We start from the raw sequence: 18029 nt of genomic DNA, 5'->3' as shown, positions 1-18029 counted from the left end.
TTACCCTAGCAACCGCCTAGCAACCACCTAGCAACGGCCTAGTAATGCCTTAGTAAGGGCCTAGCGACCACTCAGGACACCCTAGCAACCGCCTAGCAACGCCTTAGCAACCACTCAGAATACCTTAGCAACCACCTAGCAACACCCTAGCAACCACCTAGCAACCACTTGGGACACCTTAGCAACCGCCTAGCAACACCTTAGCAACCACCTAGCAACCACTCATAACACCCTAGCAACTGCCTAGCAACGCCTTAGCAACCACCTAGCAACCACTCAGGACACCTTAGCAACCACCTAGCAACATCTTAGCAACCACCTAGCAACCACTCAGGACACCCTAGCAACCACCTAGCAACGCCTTAGCAACCACTCAGAATACCCTAGCAACCATCTAGCAACCACTTAGGACACCTTAGTAACCACCCAGCAACACCTTAGCAACCACCTAGCAACCACTCAGAACACCCTAGCAACCGCCTAGCAACACCTTAGCAACCACCTAGCAACCACTTAGGACACCCTAGCAACCGTCTAGCAACACCTTAGCAACCACCTAGCAACACCTTAGCACATGCTAATTCGTGCTAGAATCATGCTAACAACATGCTAATTCATGCTAGAATCATACTAACAACATGTTAACTTCATGCTAGAATCATGCTAATTCATGCTAAAATCGTGCTAGTAACATGCTAATTCATGCTAGAATCATGCTAGTAACATGCTAATTCATACTGGAATCATGCTAGAAACATGCTAATTCATGCTAGAATCATGCTAATAACATGCTAATTCATACTGGAATCATGCTAGTAACATGCTAATTCATGCTAGAATCATGCTAATAACATGCTAATTCATACTAGAATCAACCTAATGACATGCTAATTCATACTAGACTCATGCTATTAACATGCTAATTCTTACTGGAATCATGCTAGTAACATGCTAATTCATGCTAGAATCATGCTAATAACATGCTAATTCATACTGGAATCATGCTAGTAACTTGCTAGTTCATCCTAGAATCATGCTAGTAACATGCTAATTTATGCTAGAATCAAGCTAGTAACATGCTAACTCATGCTAGTATCATGCTAATACCATGCTAACTCATACTAGAATCATGCTAATAACATGCTAATTCATACTAGAATCATGCTAATTCATACTAGAATCATGCTAGTAACATGCTAATTCATGCTAGAATCATGCTAGTAACATGCTTATTCATGCTAGAATCATGCTAATAACATGCTAATTTATACTAGAATCATGCTAGTAACATGCTAATTCATACTAGACTCATGCTAGTGACATGCTAATTCATACTAGAATCATGCTAATAACATGCTAATTCATGCTAGAATCATGCTAATAACATGCTAATTTATTCTAGAATCATGCTAGTAACATGCTAATTCATACTAGACTCATGCTAGTGACATGCTAATTCATACTAGAATCATGCTAGTGACATGCTAGTTCATACTAGAATCTTGCTAATAACATGCTAATTTATGCTAGAATCATGCTAATAACATGCTAATTCATGCTAGAATCATGGTAGTAACATGCTAAATCGTGCTAGAATCATGCTAATTCATGCTAATAACATGCTAATCCATGCTAGAATCGTACTAATAAGATGCTAATTCATGCTAATAACATGCTAATCTATGCTAGAATCATGTTAATAACATGCTACTTATACTTTTTCAAACTGTTTTTAAACTAAATAAACTATTACCAACAGGCTTTGTCAAGCCAGCCTCAAAGTTTGTCTCGACGAACTTTACTGTCTAGTTATGGTGGCTTGAAAAGCCAACATACTGTTATCTCACTTAAACTTATTATTATTCTTCTTCTTCTTTCTTCTGAGACTAATTTTAAAGTCTATCTCCTCCTAACCCTTTCAAGCTTCATACCTCAAACTTTCGTCAAACCTTCAAACTGGTCTGACTCGGGTTGCTATATCTTTTCCGACTGATCCGACTTTCGGTTTTCCGAAAAACGACCCGGAAAATTCCCAAAATTCCCATTGACTTAACATTGGGTCAAACTTTGTGACCTCATAACTCTGCATCAGACGTTCCTACAGACTTCTAACTGGGCTCATTTAACTCAGTCTAGCCAGCAGCCAATAACTGATGACCTTTAAACTTACTAGCCACTCCCTAGCAACCACTTTTGGCACCCTAGCAACTGTCCCATAGACTTCCATTGTAAAAGACTGCCATTGACTTAACATTGAGTCAACCTTTGTGAGCTCATAACTCTGCATCAGACTGTCCTACAGACTAGAGTCAGGCCTCATTCAACTCAGTCTAGTCAGCAGCCAATCACTGATGACCTTTAGACTTACTAGCCACTCCCTAGCAACCACTTATGGCACCCTAGCAACTGTCCCGTAGACTTCCATTCAAAAGACTCTCATTGACTTAACATGGGATCAAACTTTGTGAGCTCATAACTCTGCATCAGACTGTCATAGAGACTAATGGCTGAGCTCAATTAACTCAGTCTAGCCAGCAGCCAATCACTGATGGCCTTTTAACTTTCTAGCCACACCCCTAACTACCACATACTGCACCCTAGCAACTGTCCCGTAGACTTCCATTACAAAAGACTCTCATTGACTTAACATGGGATCAAACTTTGTGACCTCATAACTCTGCATCAGACTGTCATAGAGACTAATGGCTGAGCTCATTTAACTCAGTCTAGCCAGCAGCCAATCACTGATGGCCTTTTAACTTTCTAGCCACACCCCTAACTACCACATACTGCACCCTAGCAACTGTCCTATAGAATGTAGTTAGCTGTGCTATCAAATGCTTACATGCATATCTTTGCATAGCAGTGTCCTATTGACTTGGGGGATGGCTCATCTGACTCAGACAACCAATGAGCATCTCAATATGATAATAAAGCTCACAAGCCACGCCCCCAAATTGATTCCATAGACTTCCATTAAAATAGGCCAAGATGCATATCTTTGCATAGCAGTGTCATAGAGACACGGGGGTTGGTTCATTAGACTAAGACAACCAACCACATTCAAGTTAACTCTGTAACCTCGCCCATAGCAACAAAACAGAGTACCCTAGCAACCATTCATCAACAGCTATATCTCAGCATCAGAACATCGTAGAGACTTGGAGATTGGCTCGTTTGACTCATGCTAGCAAACGAAACTTCCTATATGCTACACATGCTAGCAGTGACTAGCTACATGCTAATATTGACTAGCCAAGTACTGTAACTTGCTAGAAATGCTTACTAAGTATAAATGTTTTATCAAGCATGTATGTGAGGCTTGCCTAGTAACCAACCAGGGTACCCTAGCAACTGCCTAGCAACCACCCAAATTACCCTAGCAACCGCCTAGCAACCACCTAGCAATGGCCTAGTAATGCCTTAGTAAGGGCCTAGCGACCACTCAGGACACCCTAGCAACCGCTTAGCAACCACTCAGAATACCTTAGCAACCACCTAGCAACACCTTAGCAACCACCTAGCAACCACTTGGGACACCTTAGCAACCACCTAGCAACACCTTAGCAACCACCTAGCAACCACTCAGAACACCCTAGCAACTGCCTAGCAACGCCTTAGCAACCACCTAGCAACCACTCAGGACACCCTAGCAACCACCTAGCAACACCTTAGCAACCACCTAGCAACCACTCAGGACACCCTAGCAACCACCTAGCAACGCCTTAGCAACCACTCAGAACACCCTAGCAACCATCTAGCAACCACTTAGGACACCTTAGCAACCACCTAGCAACACCTTAGCAACCACTCAGAACACCCTAGCAACCGCCTAGCAACACCTTAGCAACCACCTAGCAACCACTTAGGACACCCTAGCAACCGCCTAGCAACACCTTAGCAACCACCTAGCAACACCTTAGCAACCACCTAGCAACCACTCAGGACACCTTAGCAACCACCTAGCAACACCTTAGCAACCACCTAGCAACCACTCAGAACACCCTAGCAACCGCCTAGCAACACCTTAGCAACCACCTAGCAACCACTCAGGACACCTTAGCAACCACCTAGCAACACCTTAGCAACCACCTAGCAACCACTCAGAACACCCTAGCAACCGCCTAGCAACACCCTAGCAACGCCTTAGCAACCACTCAGAATACCCTAGCAACCACCTAGCAACCACTTAGGACACCTTAGCAACCACCTAGCAACACCTTAGCAACCACTCAGAACACCCTAGCAACCGCCTAGCAACACCTTAGCAACCACCTAGCAACCACTCAGAATACCCTAGCGACCACCTTGCAACACCTTAGTAACCACTTAGCAACTAGTCAGAACACCTTAGCAACTGCCTAGCACCACCTTAGCAACCACCTAGCAACCCCTCAAAACACCCTAGCAACCGTCTAGCAACACCCTAGCAACCACCAAGCAAATAGTCAGACCACCTTAGCAACTGCCTTGCACCACCTTAGCAACCACCTAGCAACCACTTAAAACACCCTAGCAACCGCCTAGTAAAATGCTAATTCATGCTAGAATCATGCTAACAACATGCTAATTCATGCTAGAATCATGCTAGTAACATGCTAATTTATGCTAGATGTATGCAAACAACATGCTAATTCATGCTAGAATCATGCTAGTAACATGCTAATTCATGCTAGAATCATGCTAACAACATGCTAATTCATGTAAGAATCATGCTACTAACATGCTAATTCATGCTAGAATTATCCTAGTAGCATGCTAATTCATGCTAGAATCATGCTAGTAACATGCTAATTCATGCTAGAATCACGCTTACAACATGCTAATTCATGCTAGAATCATGCTAGTAACATGCTAATTCATGCTAGAATCATGCTAACAACATGCTAATTCATGTAAGAATCATGCTACTAACATGCTAATTCATGCTAGTAATATGTTAACTCAAGCTAAAATCATACTAACATTCTATTTACACTTTAAAACCACTTCAAACTTTCAGATTCGGCTTTTCAAGCCACCATAAAGTTTGTCCTCAAACTTTAATATCTAGTTATTATTCTGCTTCTTCTTCTTCTTCTTCTTTCTTCTGAGACTAATTTTAAAGTCTATCTCCTCCTAACCCTTTCAAGCTTCATACCTCAAACTTTCGTCAAACCTTCAAACTGGTCTGACTCGGGTTGCTATATCTTTTCCGACTGATCCGACTTTCGGTTTTCCGAAAAACGACCCGGAAAATTCCCAAAATTCCCATTGACTTAACATTGGGTCAAACTTTGTCACCTCATAACTCTGCATCAGACTGTCCTACAGACTTCTAACTGGGCTCATTTAACTCAGTCTAGCCAGCAGCCAATAACTGATGACCTTTAAACTTACTAGCCACTCCCTAGCAACCACTTTTGGCACCCTAGCAACTGTCCCATAGACTTCCATTGTAAAAGACTGCCATTGACTTAACATTGAGTCAACCTTTGTGAGCTCATAACTCTGCATCAGACTGTCCTACAGACTAATGGCTGAGCTCATTTAACTCAGTCTACCAAACTGCCAATAACTGATGAGCTTTTAACTTTCTAGCCACACCCCTAACTACCACATACTGCACCCTAGCAACTGTCCCGTAGACTTCCATTACAAAAGACTCTCATTGACTTAACATGGGATCAAACTTTGTGAGCTCATAACTCTGCATCAGACTGTCATAGAGACTAATGGCTGAGCTCATTTAACTCAGTCTAGCCAGCAGCCAATCACTGATGGCCTTTTAACTTTCTAGCCACACCCCTAACTACCACATACTGCACCCTAGCAACTGTCCTATAGAATGTAATTAGCTGTGCTATCAAATGTTTATAATTCTAACATGCTAATGACATGCCAATCATGCTAGCAACATGCTACTCATATGCTAATCATGCTAATGACATGCTAACTCATACTGGAAACATGCTAATGACATGCTAATTTGTACTAGAATCATGCTAGTAACATGCTAATTCAAACTAGACTCATGTTAATAACTGGCCTACATGCATATCTTTGCATAGCAGTGTCCTATTGACTTGGGGGATGGCTCATCTGACTCAGACAACCAATGAGCATCTCAATATGATAATAAAGCTCACAAGCCACGCCCCCAAATTGATTCCATAGACTTCCATTAAAATAGGCCAAGATGCATATCTTTGCATAGCAGTGTCATAGAGACATGGGGGTTGGTTCATTCGACTAAGACAACCAACCACATTCAAGTTCACTCTTTAACCTCGCCCATAGCAACAAAACAGAGTACCCTAGCAACCATTCATCAACAGCTATATCTCAGCATCAGAACATCGTAGAGACTTGGAGATTGGCTCGTTTGACTCATGCTAGCAAACGGAACTTCCTATATGCTACACATGCTAGCAGTGACTAGCTACATGCTAATATTGACTAGCCCAGTACTGTAACTTGCTAGAAATGCTTACTAAGTATAAATGTTTTATCAATCATGTATGTGAGGCTTGCCTAGTAACCAACCAGGGTACCCTAGCAACTGCCTAGCAACCACCCAAATTACCCTAGCAACCGCCTAGCAACCACCTAGCAACGGCCTAGTAATGCCTTAGTAAGGGCCTAGCGACCACTCAGGACACCCTAGCAACCGCCTAGCAACGCCTTAGCAACCACTCAGAATACCTTAGCAACCACCTAGCAACACCTTAGCAACCACCTAGCAACCACTTGGGACACCTTAGCAACCGCCTAGCAACACCTTAGCAACCACCTAGCAACCACTCACAACACCCTAGCAACTGCCAAGCAATGCCTTAGCAACCACCTAGCAACCACTCAGGACACCCTAGCAACCACCTAGCAACACCTTAGCAACCACCTAGCAACCACTCAAGACACCCTAGCAACCACCTAGCAACGCCTTAGTAACCACTCAGAACACCCTAGCAACCATCTAGCAACCACTTAGGACACCTTAGCAACCACCTAGCAACACCTTAGCAACCACCTAGCAACCACTCAGAACACCCTAGCAACCGCCTAGCAACACCTTAGCAACTACCTAGCAACCACTTAGGACACCCTAGCAACCACCTAGCAACACCTTAGCAACCACCTAGCAACCACTTAGGACACCCTAGCAACCGCCTAGCAACACCTTAGCAACCGCCTAGCAACACCTTAGCAACCACCTAGCAACCACTCAGGACACCTTAGCAACCACCTAGCAACACCTTAGCAACCACCTAGCAACCACTCAGAACACCCTAGCAACCGCCTAGCAACACCTTAGCAACCACCTAGCAACCACTCAGGACACCCTAGCAACCACCTAGCAACACCTTAGCAACCACCTAGCAACCACTCAGGACACCCTAGCAACCACCTAGCAACGCCTTAGCAACCACTCAGAATACCCTAGCAACCACCTAGCAACCACTTAGGACACCTTAGCAACCACCTAGCAACACCTTAGCAACCACTCAGAACACCCTAGCAACCGCCTAGCAACACCTTAGCAACCACCTAGCAACCACTCAGAATACCCTAGCGACCACCTTGCAACACCTTAGTAACCACTTAGCAACTAGTCAGAACACCTTAGCAACTGCCTAGCACCACCTTAGCAACCACCTAGCAACCACTCAAAACACCCTAGCAACCGTCTAGCAACACCCTAGCAACCACCTAGCAACTAGTCAGACCACCTTAGCAACTGCCTTGCACCACCTTAGCAACCACCTAGCAACCACTTAAAACACCCTAGCAACCGCCTAGTAAAATGCTAATTCATGCTAGAATCATGCTAACAACATGCTAATTCATGCTAGAATCATGCTAGTAACATGCTAATTTATGCTAGATTTATGCTAACAACATGCTAATTCATGCTAGAATCATGCTAGTAACATGCTAATTCATGCTAGAATCATGCTAATAACATGCTAATTCATGTAAGAATCATGCTACTAACATGCTAATTCATGCTAGAATTATCCTAGTAGCATGCTAATTCATGCTAGAATCATGCTAGTAACATGCTAATTCAACCACTTCAAACTTTCAGATTCGGCTTTTCAAGCCACCATAAAGTTTGTCCTCAAACTTTAATATCTAGTTATGGTGGCTTGAAAAGCCAACATACTGTTATCTCACTTAAACTTATTATTATTCTGCTTCTTCTTCTTCTTTCTTCTGAGACTAATTTTAAAGTCTATCTCCTCCTAACCCTTTCAAGCTTCATACCTCAAACTTTCGTCAAACCTTCAAACTGGTCTGACTCGGGTTGCTATATCTTTTCCGACTGATCCGACTTTCGGTTTTCCGAAAAACGACCCGGAAAATTCCCAAAATTCCCATTGACTTAACATTGGGTCAAACTTTGTCACCTCATAACTCTGCATCAGACTGTCCTACAGACTTCTAACTGGGCTCATTTAACTCAGTCTAGCCAGCAGCCAATAACTGATGACCTTTAAACTTACTAGCCACTCCCTAGCAACCACTTTTGGCACCCTAGCAACTGTCCCATAGACTTCCATTGTAAAAGACTGCCATTGACTTAACATTGAGTCAACCTTTATGAGCTCATAACTCTGCATCAGACTGTCCTACAGACTAGAGTCAGGCCTCATTCAACTCAGTCTAGTCAGTAGCCAATCACTGATGGCCTTTAGACTTACTAGCCACTCCCTAGCAACCACTTATGGCACCCTAGCAACTGTCCCGTAGACTTCCATTCAAAAGACTCTCATTGACTTAACATGGGATCAAACTTTGTGAGCTCATAATTCTGCATCAGACTGTCATACAGACTAATGGCTGAGCTCATTTAACTCAGACTACCAAACTGCCAATAACTGATGAGCTTTTAACTTTCTAGCCACACCCCTAACTACCACATACTGCACCCTAGCAACTGTCCCGTAGACTTCCATTACAAAAGACTCTCATTGACTTAACATGGGATCAAACTTTGTGAGCTCATAACTCAGCATCAGACTGTCATAGAGACTAATGGCTGAGCTCATTTAACTCAGTCTAGCCAGCAGCCAATCACTGATGGCCTTTTAACTTTCTAGCCACACCCCTAACTACCACATACTGCACCCTAGCAACTGTCCTATAGAATGTAATTAGCTGTGCTATCAAATGCTTATAAATCTAACATACTAATGACATGCCAATCATGCTAGCAACATACTACTCATATGCTAATCATGCTAATGACATGCTAACTCATACTGGAAACATGCTAATGACATGCTAATTTGAACTAGAATCATGCTAGTAACATGCTAATTCATACTAGACTCATGTTAATAACTGGCCTACATGCATATCTTTGCATAGCAGTGTCCTATTGACTTGGGGGATGGCTCATCTGACTCAGACAACCAATGAGCATCTCAATATGATAATAAAGCTCACAAGCCACGCCCCCAAATTGATTCCATAGACTTCCATTAAAATAGGCCAAGATGCATATCTTTGCATAGCAGTGTCATAGAGACAAGGGGGTTGGTTCATTTGACTAAGACAACCAACCACATTCAAGTTCACTCTGTAACCTCGCCCATAGCAACAAAACAGAGTACCCTAGCAACCATTCATCAACAGCTATATCTCAGCATCAGAACATCGTAGAGACTTGGAGATTGGCTCGTTTGACTCATGCTAGCATACGGAACTTCCTATATGCTACACATGCTAGCAGTGACTAGCTACATGCTAATATTGACTAGCCAAGTACTGTAACTTGCTAGAAATGCTTACTAAGTATAAATGTTTTATCAAGCATGTATGTGAGGCTTGCCTAGTAACCAACCAGGGTACCCTAGCAACTGCCTAGCAACCACCCAAACTACCCTAGCAACCGCCTAGCAACGGCCTAGTAATGCCTTAGTAAGGGCCTAGCGACCACTAAGGACACCCTAGCAACCGCCTAGCAACGCCTTAGCAACCACTCAGAATACCTTAGCAACCACCTAGCAACACCTTAGCAACCACCTAGCAACCACTTGGGACACCTTAGCAACCGCCTAGCAACACCTTAGCAACCACCTAGGAACCACTTAGGACACCCTAGCAACCGCCTAGCAATACCTTAGCAACCACCTAGCAACACCTTAGCAACCACCTAGCAACCACTTAGGACACCTTAGCAACCACCTAGCAACACCTTAGCAACCACCTAGCAACCACTCAGAACACCCTAGCAACTGCTTAGCAACGCCTTAGCAACCACCTAGCAACCACTCAGGACACCCTAGCAACCACCTAGCAACACCTTAGCAACCACTCAGGACACCCTAGCAACCACCTAGCAACGCCTTAGCAACCACTCAGAATACCCTAGCAACCGCCTAGCTACACCTTAGCAACCACCTAGCAACCACTTAGGACACCTTTGCAACCACCTAGCAACACCTTAGCAACCAGCTAGCAACCACTCAGAACACCATAGCAACCGCCTAGCAACACCTTAGCAACCATCTAGCAACCACTTAGGACAACCTAGCAACCGCCTAGCAACACCTTAGCAACCACCTAGCAACACCTTAGCAACCACCTAGCAACCACTTAGGACACCTTAGCAACCACCTAGCAACACCTTAGCAACCACCTAGCAACCACTCAGAACACCCTAGCAACACCTTAGTAACCACTTAGGACACCCTAGCAACCGCCTAGCAACACCTTAGCAACCACCTAGCAACACCTTAGCAACCACCTAGCAACCACTTAGGATACCTTAGCAACCACCTAGCAACACCTTAGCAACCACTCAGAACACCCTAGCAACCGCCTAGCAACACCTTAGCAACAACCTAGCAACCACTCAGAATACCCTAGCGACCACCTTGCAACACCTTAGTAACCACTAAGCAACTAGTCAGAACACCTTAGCAACTGCCTAGCACCACCTTAGCAACCACCTAGCAACCACTCAAAACACCCTAGCAACCGTCTAGCAACACCTTAGCAACCACCTAGCAACTAGTCAGACCACCTTAGCAACTGCCTGGCACCACCTTAGCAACCACTTAAAACACCCTAGCAACCGCCTAGTAAAATGCTAATTCATGCTAGAATCATGCTAACAACATGCTAATTCATGCTACAATCATACTAGTAACATGCTAATTTATGCTAGATTTATGCTAACATGCTAATTAATGTAATAATCATGCTACCAACATGCTAATTCATGCTAGAATTATCCAAGTAGCATGCTAATTCATGCTAGAATCATGCTAGTAACATGCTAATTCATGCTAGAATCACGCTAACAACATGCTAATTCATGTTAGAAACATGCTAGTAACTTGCTAATTCATGCTAGAATCATGCTAACAACATGCTAATTCATGTAAGAATCATGCTACTAACATGCTAATTCATACTAGTAATATGTTACCTCAAGCTAAAATCATACTAACATGCTATTTACACTTTAAAACCACTTCAAACTTTCAGATTCGGCTTTTCAAGCCACCATAAAGTTTGTCCTCAAACTTTACTATCTAGTTAGGCTGGCTTGTGTAGCAAGCCAGACTACTGTTATCCTATTAAACTTATTATTATTATTTTTATTTTTCTATATTATTCTTCTTCTGAGACTAAAAATTAAACTCTATCTCCTCCTAGGCCATTCAAGCTATGACCATCAAACTTGGGTCAGACCTCCGAACTATTCTGACTCGAGTTGCTATATCCTTTCCGACTGATCCGACTTTCGGTTTCCCGAAAAACGTCCCGGGACCGTCGGAAAAATCCCATAGACGTAACATTGGATCAAACTTTGTGACCTCATAACTCCGCATCAGAATGTCACACAGACTTCTAACTGGGCTCATTTAACTCAGACTATCAAACTGCCAATGACTGATCACCTTTAAACTTTCTGGCCACGCCCTAGCAACCACTTTTGGACCCTAGAAACCGTCCCATAGACTTCCATTGCAAAAGACTCTCATTGACTTTACATGGGATCAAACTTTGTGAGCTCATAACTCTGCATCAGACTGTCCTACAGACTAATGGCTGAGCTCATTTAACTCAGTCTAGCCAGCAGCCAATCACTGATGGCCTTTTAACTTTCTAGCCACACCCTAACAACCAGATACTGCACCCTAGCAACTGTCCCATAGACTGCAATTAAAGAGGTTCAGACTGATATTGTCATGCTGCAGTGTGATAGAGACATGGGGGTTGTGTTTAACTGTTCATACTGGCAAGAAGCTTTGATACATCATCAGTCTAAGCTGTCAATCAACTCCATAGCAACAAAACAGACTAACCTAGCAACGATATGGCACCAGCTATATCTCAGCATCAGAACATCGTAGAGAGGCGGGGGTTGGCTTGTTTGACTCATGCTCGCACTCCATCTATCTATCTATCTATCTATCTATCTATCTATCTATCTATCTATCTATCTATCTATCTATCTATCTATCTATCTATCTATCTATCTACTTCTATCTATCTATCTATCTATCTATCTATCTATCTATCTATCTATCTACCTATCTATCTACCTCTATCTATCTATCTATCATGCTAACAACATGCTAATTCTTGCTAGAATCATGCTAGTTACATGCTAATTCATGCTAGAATCATGCTAGTCACATGCTAATTCATGCTAGAATCATGCTAGTCACATGCTAATTCATGCTAGAATCATGCTAACAACATGCTAATTCATGCTAGAATCATGCTAATTTATGCTAAAATCATGCTAGTAACATGCTAATCCATGCTAGAATCATGCTAACAACATGCTAATTCATGCTAGATTCATGCTAGTAACATGCTAATTCATGCTAGAATCATGCTAGTATCATGCTAATTCATGCTAGCATCGTGCTAACAACATGCTAATTCATGCTAGAATCATGCTAGTAACATGCTAATTCATGCTAGAATCATGCTAACAACATGCTAATTCATGTTAGAATCTTGCTAGTAACATGCTAATTCATGCTATAATCATGCTAACAACATGCTAATTCATGCTAGAATCATGCTAGTAACATGCTAATTCATGCTAGAATCATGCTAACAACATGCTAATTCATGCTAGAATCATGCTAGTGAAATGCTAATTCATGCTAGAATCATGCTAACAACATGCTAATTCATGCTAGAATCATGCTAGTAACATGCTAATTCATGTTAGAATCATGCTAACAACATGCTAATTCATGCTAGAATCATGCTAGTAACATGCTAATTCATGCTAGAAGCATGCTAACAACATGCTAATTTATGCTAGAATCATGCTAGTAGCATGCTAATTCATGCTAGAATCTTGCTAGTAACATGCTAAATCATGCTAGAATCATGCTAACAACATGCTAATTCATGCTAGAATCATGCTAACAACATGCTAATTCATGCTAGAATTGTGCTAATTCATGCTAGAATCATGCTAGTAACATGCTAATTCATGCTAGAATCATGCTAGTAACATGCTTATTCATGCTAGAATCGTGCTAACAACATGCTAATTCATGTTAAAATCATGCTAACAACATGCTAATTATTGCTAAAATCATGCTAGTAACATGCTAATTCATGCTAAAATCATGCTAACAACATGCTAATTCATGCTAAAATCATGCTAGTAACATGCTAATTCATGCTAGAATCATGCTAACGACATGCTATTTCACGTTAAAGTCATGGTAATAACATGCTAATCTATCTATCTATCTATCTATCTATCTATCTATCTATCTATCTATCTATCTATCTATCTATCTATCTTTTCATACTTTTTAAAACTGTTTAAACTAAATAAACTATTACCGTCAGGCTTTCACAAGCCAGCCTCAAAGTTTGTTCTCAAACTTTAAGAATCTAGTTATTATTCTTCTTCTTCTTATTCTTCTGAGACTAATTTCTAAGTGTATCTCCTCCTAAACTTTTCAAGCTTCATACTTCAAACTTTCGTCAAACCTTCAAACTGGTCTGACTCGGGTTGCTATATCCTTTCCGACTGATCCGACTTTCGGTTTTCCGAAAAACGACCCGGAAAATTCCCAAAATTCCCATTGACTTAACATTGGGTCAAACTTTGTGACCTCATAACTCTGCATCAGACTGTCCTACAGACTTCTAACTGGGCTCATTTAACTCAGTCTAGCCAGCAGCCAATAACTGATGACCTTTTAACTTACTAGCCACTCCCTAGCAACCACTTTTGGCACCCTAGCAACTGTCCCATAGACTTCCATTGTAAAAGACTGCCATTGACTTAACATTGAGTCAACCTTTGTGAGCTCATAACTCTGCATCAGTCTGTCCTACAGACTAGAGTCAGGCCTCATTCAACTCAGTAGCCAATCACTGATGACCTTTAGACTTACTAGCCACTCCCTAGCAACCACTTATGGCACCCTAGCAACTGTCCCGTAGACTTCCATTGTAAAAGACTCTCATTGACTTAACATGGGATCAAACTTTGTGAGCTCATAACTCTGCATCAGACTGTCATACAGACTAATGGCTGAGCTCATTTAACTCAGTCTAGCCAGCAGCCAATCACTGATGGCCTTTTAACTTTCTAGCCACACCCCTGACTACCACATACTGCACCCTAGCAACTGTCCCGTAGACTTCCATTACAAAAGACTCTCATTGACTTAACATGGGATCAAACTTTGTGAGCTCATAACTCTGCATCAGACTGTCATACAGACTAATGGCTGAGCTCATTTAACTCAGACTACCAAACTGCCAATAACTGATGAGCTTTTAACTTTCTAGCCACACCCCTAACTACCACATACTGCACCCTAGCAACTGTCCCGTAGACTTCCATTAAAATAGGCCAAGATGCATATCTTTGCAAAGCAGTGTCATAGAGACATGGGGGTTGGTTCTTTGACTAAGACAACCAACCACATTCAAGTTCACTCTGTAACCTCGCCCATAGCAACAAAACAGAATACCCTAGCAACCATTCATCAACAGCTATTTCTCAGCATCAGAACATCGTAGAGACTTGGAGATTGGCTCGTTTGACTCATGCTAGCAAACGGAACTTCCTATATGCTACACATGCTAGCAGTGACTAGCTACATGCTAATATTGACTAGCCAAGTACTGTAACTTGCTAGAAATGCTTACTAAGTATAAATGTTTTATCAAGCATGTATGTGAGGCTTGCCTAGTAACCAACCAGGGTACCCTAGCAACTGCCTAGCAACCACCCAAATTACCCTAGCAACCGCCTAGCAACCACCTAGCAACGGCCTAGTAATGCCTTAGTAAGGGCCTAGCGACCACTCAGGACACCCTAGCAACCGCCTAGCAACGCCTTAGCAACCACTCAGAATACCTTAGCAACCACCTAGCAACACCTTAGCAACCACCTAGCAACCACTCAGAACACTCTAGCAACTGCCTAGTAACGCCTTAGCAACTACCTAGCAACCACTCAGGACACCCTAGCAACCGCCTAGCAACACCTTAGCAACCACCTAGCAACCACTCAGGACACCCTAGCAACCACCTAGCAACACCTTAGCAACCACTCAGAATACCCTAGCAACCACCTAGCAACCACTCAGAACACCCTAGCAACCGCCTAGCAACACCTTAGCAACCACTCAGAACACCCTAGCAACCACCTAGCAACACCTTAGCAACCACCTAGCAACCACTCAGGACACCCTAGCAACCACCTAGCAACCACTCAGGACACCCTAGCAACCACCTAGCAACACCTTAGCAACCACTCAGAATACCCTAGCAACCACCTAGCAACCACTCAGAACACCCTAGCAACCGCCTAGCAACACCTTAGCAACCACTCAGAACACCCTAGCAACCACCTAGCAACACCTTAGCAACCACCTAGCAACCACTCAGGACACCCTAGCAACCACCTAGTAAGGCCTTAGCAACCAATCAGAATACCCTAGCAACCACCTAGCAACCACTTAGGACACCTTAGCAACCACCTAGCAACACCTTAGCAACCACTCAGAACACCCTAGCAACCGCCTAGCAACACCTTAGCAACCACCTAGCAACCACTCAGAATACCCTAGCCACCACCTTGCAACACCTTAGTAACCACTTAGCAACTAGTCAGAACACCTTAGCAACTGCCTAGCACCACCCTAGCAACCACCTAGCAACCACTCAAAACACCCTAGCAACCATCTAGCAACACCTTAGCAACCACCTAGCAACTAGTCAGACCACCTTAGCAACTGCCTTGCACCACCTTAGCAACCACCTAGCAACCACTTTAAACACCCTAACAACCGCCTAGTAAAATGCTAATTCATGCTAGAATCACGCTAACAACATGCTAATTCATGCTAGAATCATGCTAGTAACATGCTAATTCATGCTAGAATCATGCTAACAACATGCTAATTCATGTAAGAATCATGCTACTAACATGCTAATTCATGCTAGTAATATGTTAACTCAAGCTAAAATCATACTAACATGCTATTTACACTTTAAAACCACTTAAAACTTTCAGATTCGGCTTTTCAAGCCACCATAAAGTTTGTCCTCAAACTTTAATATCTAGTTCTTCTTCTTCTTCTTCTTCTTCTTCTTATTCTTCTGAGACTAATTTTAAAGTGTATCTCCTCCTAAACTTTTCAAGCTTCATACTTCAAACTTTCGTCAAACCTTCAAACTGGTCTGACTCGGGTTGCTATATCTGTTCCAACTGATCCGACTTTCGGTTTTCCGAAAAACGACCCGGAAAATTCCCAAAATTCCCATTGACTTAACATTGGGTCAAACTTTGTGACCTCATAACTCTGCATCAGACTGTCCTACAGACTTCTAACTGGGCTCATTTAACTCAGTCTAGCCAGCAGCCAATAACTGATGACCTTTAAACTTACTAGCCACTCCCTAGCAACCACTTTTGGCACCCTAGCAACTGTCCCATAGACTTCCATTGTAAAAGACTGCCATTGACTTAACATTGGGTCAACCTTTGTGAGCTCATAACTCTGCATCAGACTGTCCTACAGACTAGAGTCAGGCCCCATTCAACTCAGTCTAGTCAGCAGCCAATCACTGATGACCTTTAGACTTACTAGCCACTCCCTAGCAACCACTTATGGCACCCTAGCAACTGTCCCGTAGACTTCCATTACAAAAGACTCTCATTGACTTAACATGGGATAAAACTTTGTGAGCTCATAACTCTGCATCAGACTGTCCTACAGACTAGAGTCAGGCCCCATTCAACTCAGTCTAGTCAGCAGCCAATCACTGATGACCTTTAGACTTACTAGCCACTCCCTAGCAACCACTTATGGCACCCTAGCAACTGTCCCGTAGACTTCCATTACAAAAGACTCTCATTGACTTAACATGGGATCAAACTTTGTGAGCTTATAACTCTGCATCAGACTGTCATAGAGACTAATGGCTGAGCTCATTTAACTCAGTCTAGCCAGCAGCCAATCACTGATGGCCTTTTAACTTTCTAGCCACACCCCTAACTACCACATACTGCACCCTAGCAACTGTCCTATAGAATGTAATTAGCTGTGCTATCAAATGCTCATAATTCTAACATGCTAATAACATGCCAATCATGCTAGCAACATGCTACTCATATGCTAATCATGCTAATGACATGCTAACTCATACTGGAAACATGCTAATGACATGCTAATTTGTACTAGAATCATGCTAGTAACATGCTAATTCATACTAGACTCATGTTAATAACTGGCCTACATGCATATCTTTGCATAGCAGTGTCCTATTGACTTGGGGGATGGCTCATCTGACTCAGACAACCAATGAGCATCTCAATATGATAATGAAGCTCACAAGCCACGCCCCCAAATTGATTCCATAGACTTCCATTAAAATAGGCCAAGATGCATATCTTTGCATAGCAGTGTCATAGAGACATGGGGGTTGGTTCATTCGACTAAGACAACCAACCACATTCAAGTTCACTCTGTAACCTCGCCCATAGCAACAAAACAGAGTACCCTAGCAACCATTCATCAACAGCT

General features: G+C 42.7%; 1 protein-coding gene and 1 long non-coding RNA gene across 32 annotated transcripts in view; one reads left to right on the top strand and one right to left on the bottom strand.

The window, feature by feature from the left end:
- Nucleotides 1–18029, top strand: part of relch (RAB11 binding and LisH domain, coiled-coil and HEAT repeat containing) — a 158506-nt gene that overhangs the window by 27512 nt on the left and 112965 nt on the right.
- On the bottom strand, nucleotides 8191–10281 carry LOC141380665 (uncharacterized). The gene is made up of 2 exons (XR_012399272.1): nucleotides 8913–10281; nucleotides 8191–8715 (listed from the first exon to the last, which is right to left on the bottom strand). It is a non-coding gene; the product is annotated as an uncharacterized lncRNA (long non-coding RNA).

The sequence above is a fragment of the Danio rerio genome, chromosome 24 (assembly GCF_049306965.1).
Source record: "Danio rerio strain Tuebingen ecotype United States chromosome 24, GRCz12tu, whole genome shotgun sequence".
Taxonomy (NCBI): domain Eukaryota; kingdom Metazoa; phylum Chordata; class Actinopteri; order Cypriniformes; family Danionidae; genus Danio; species Danio rerio.
Note: the sequence above shows the minus strand (reverse complement) of the source record. Positions and strands in the feature narration are given on the sequence as shown.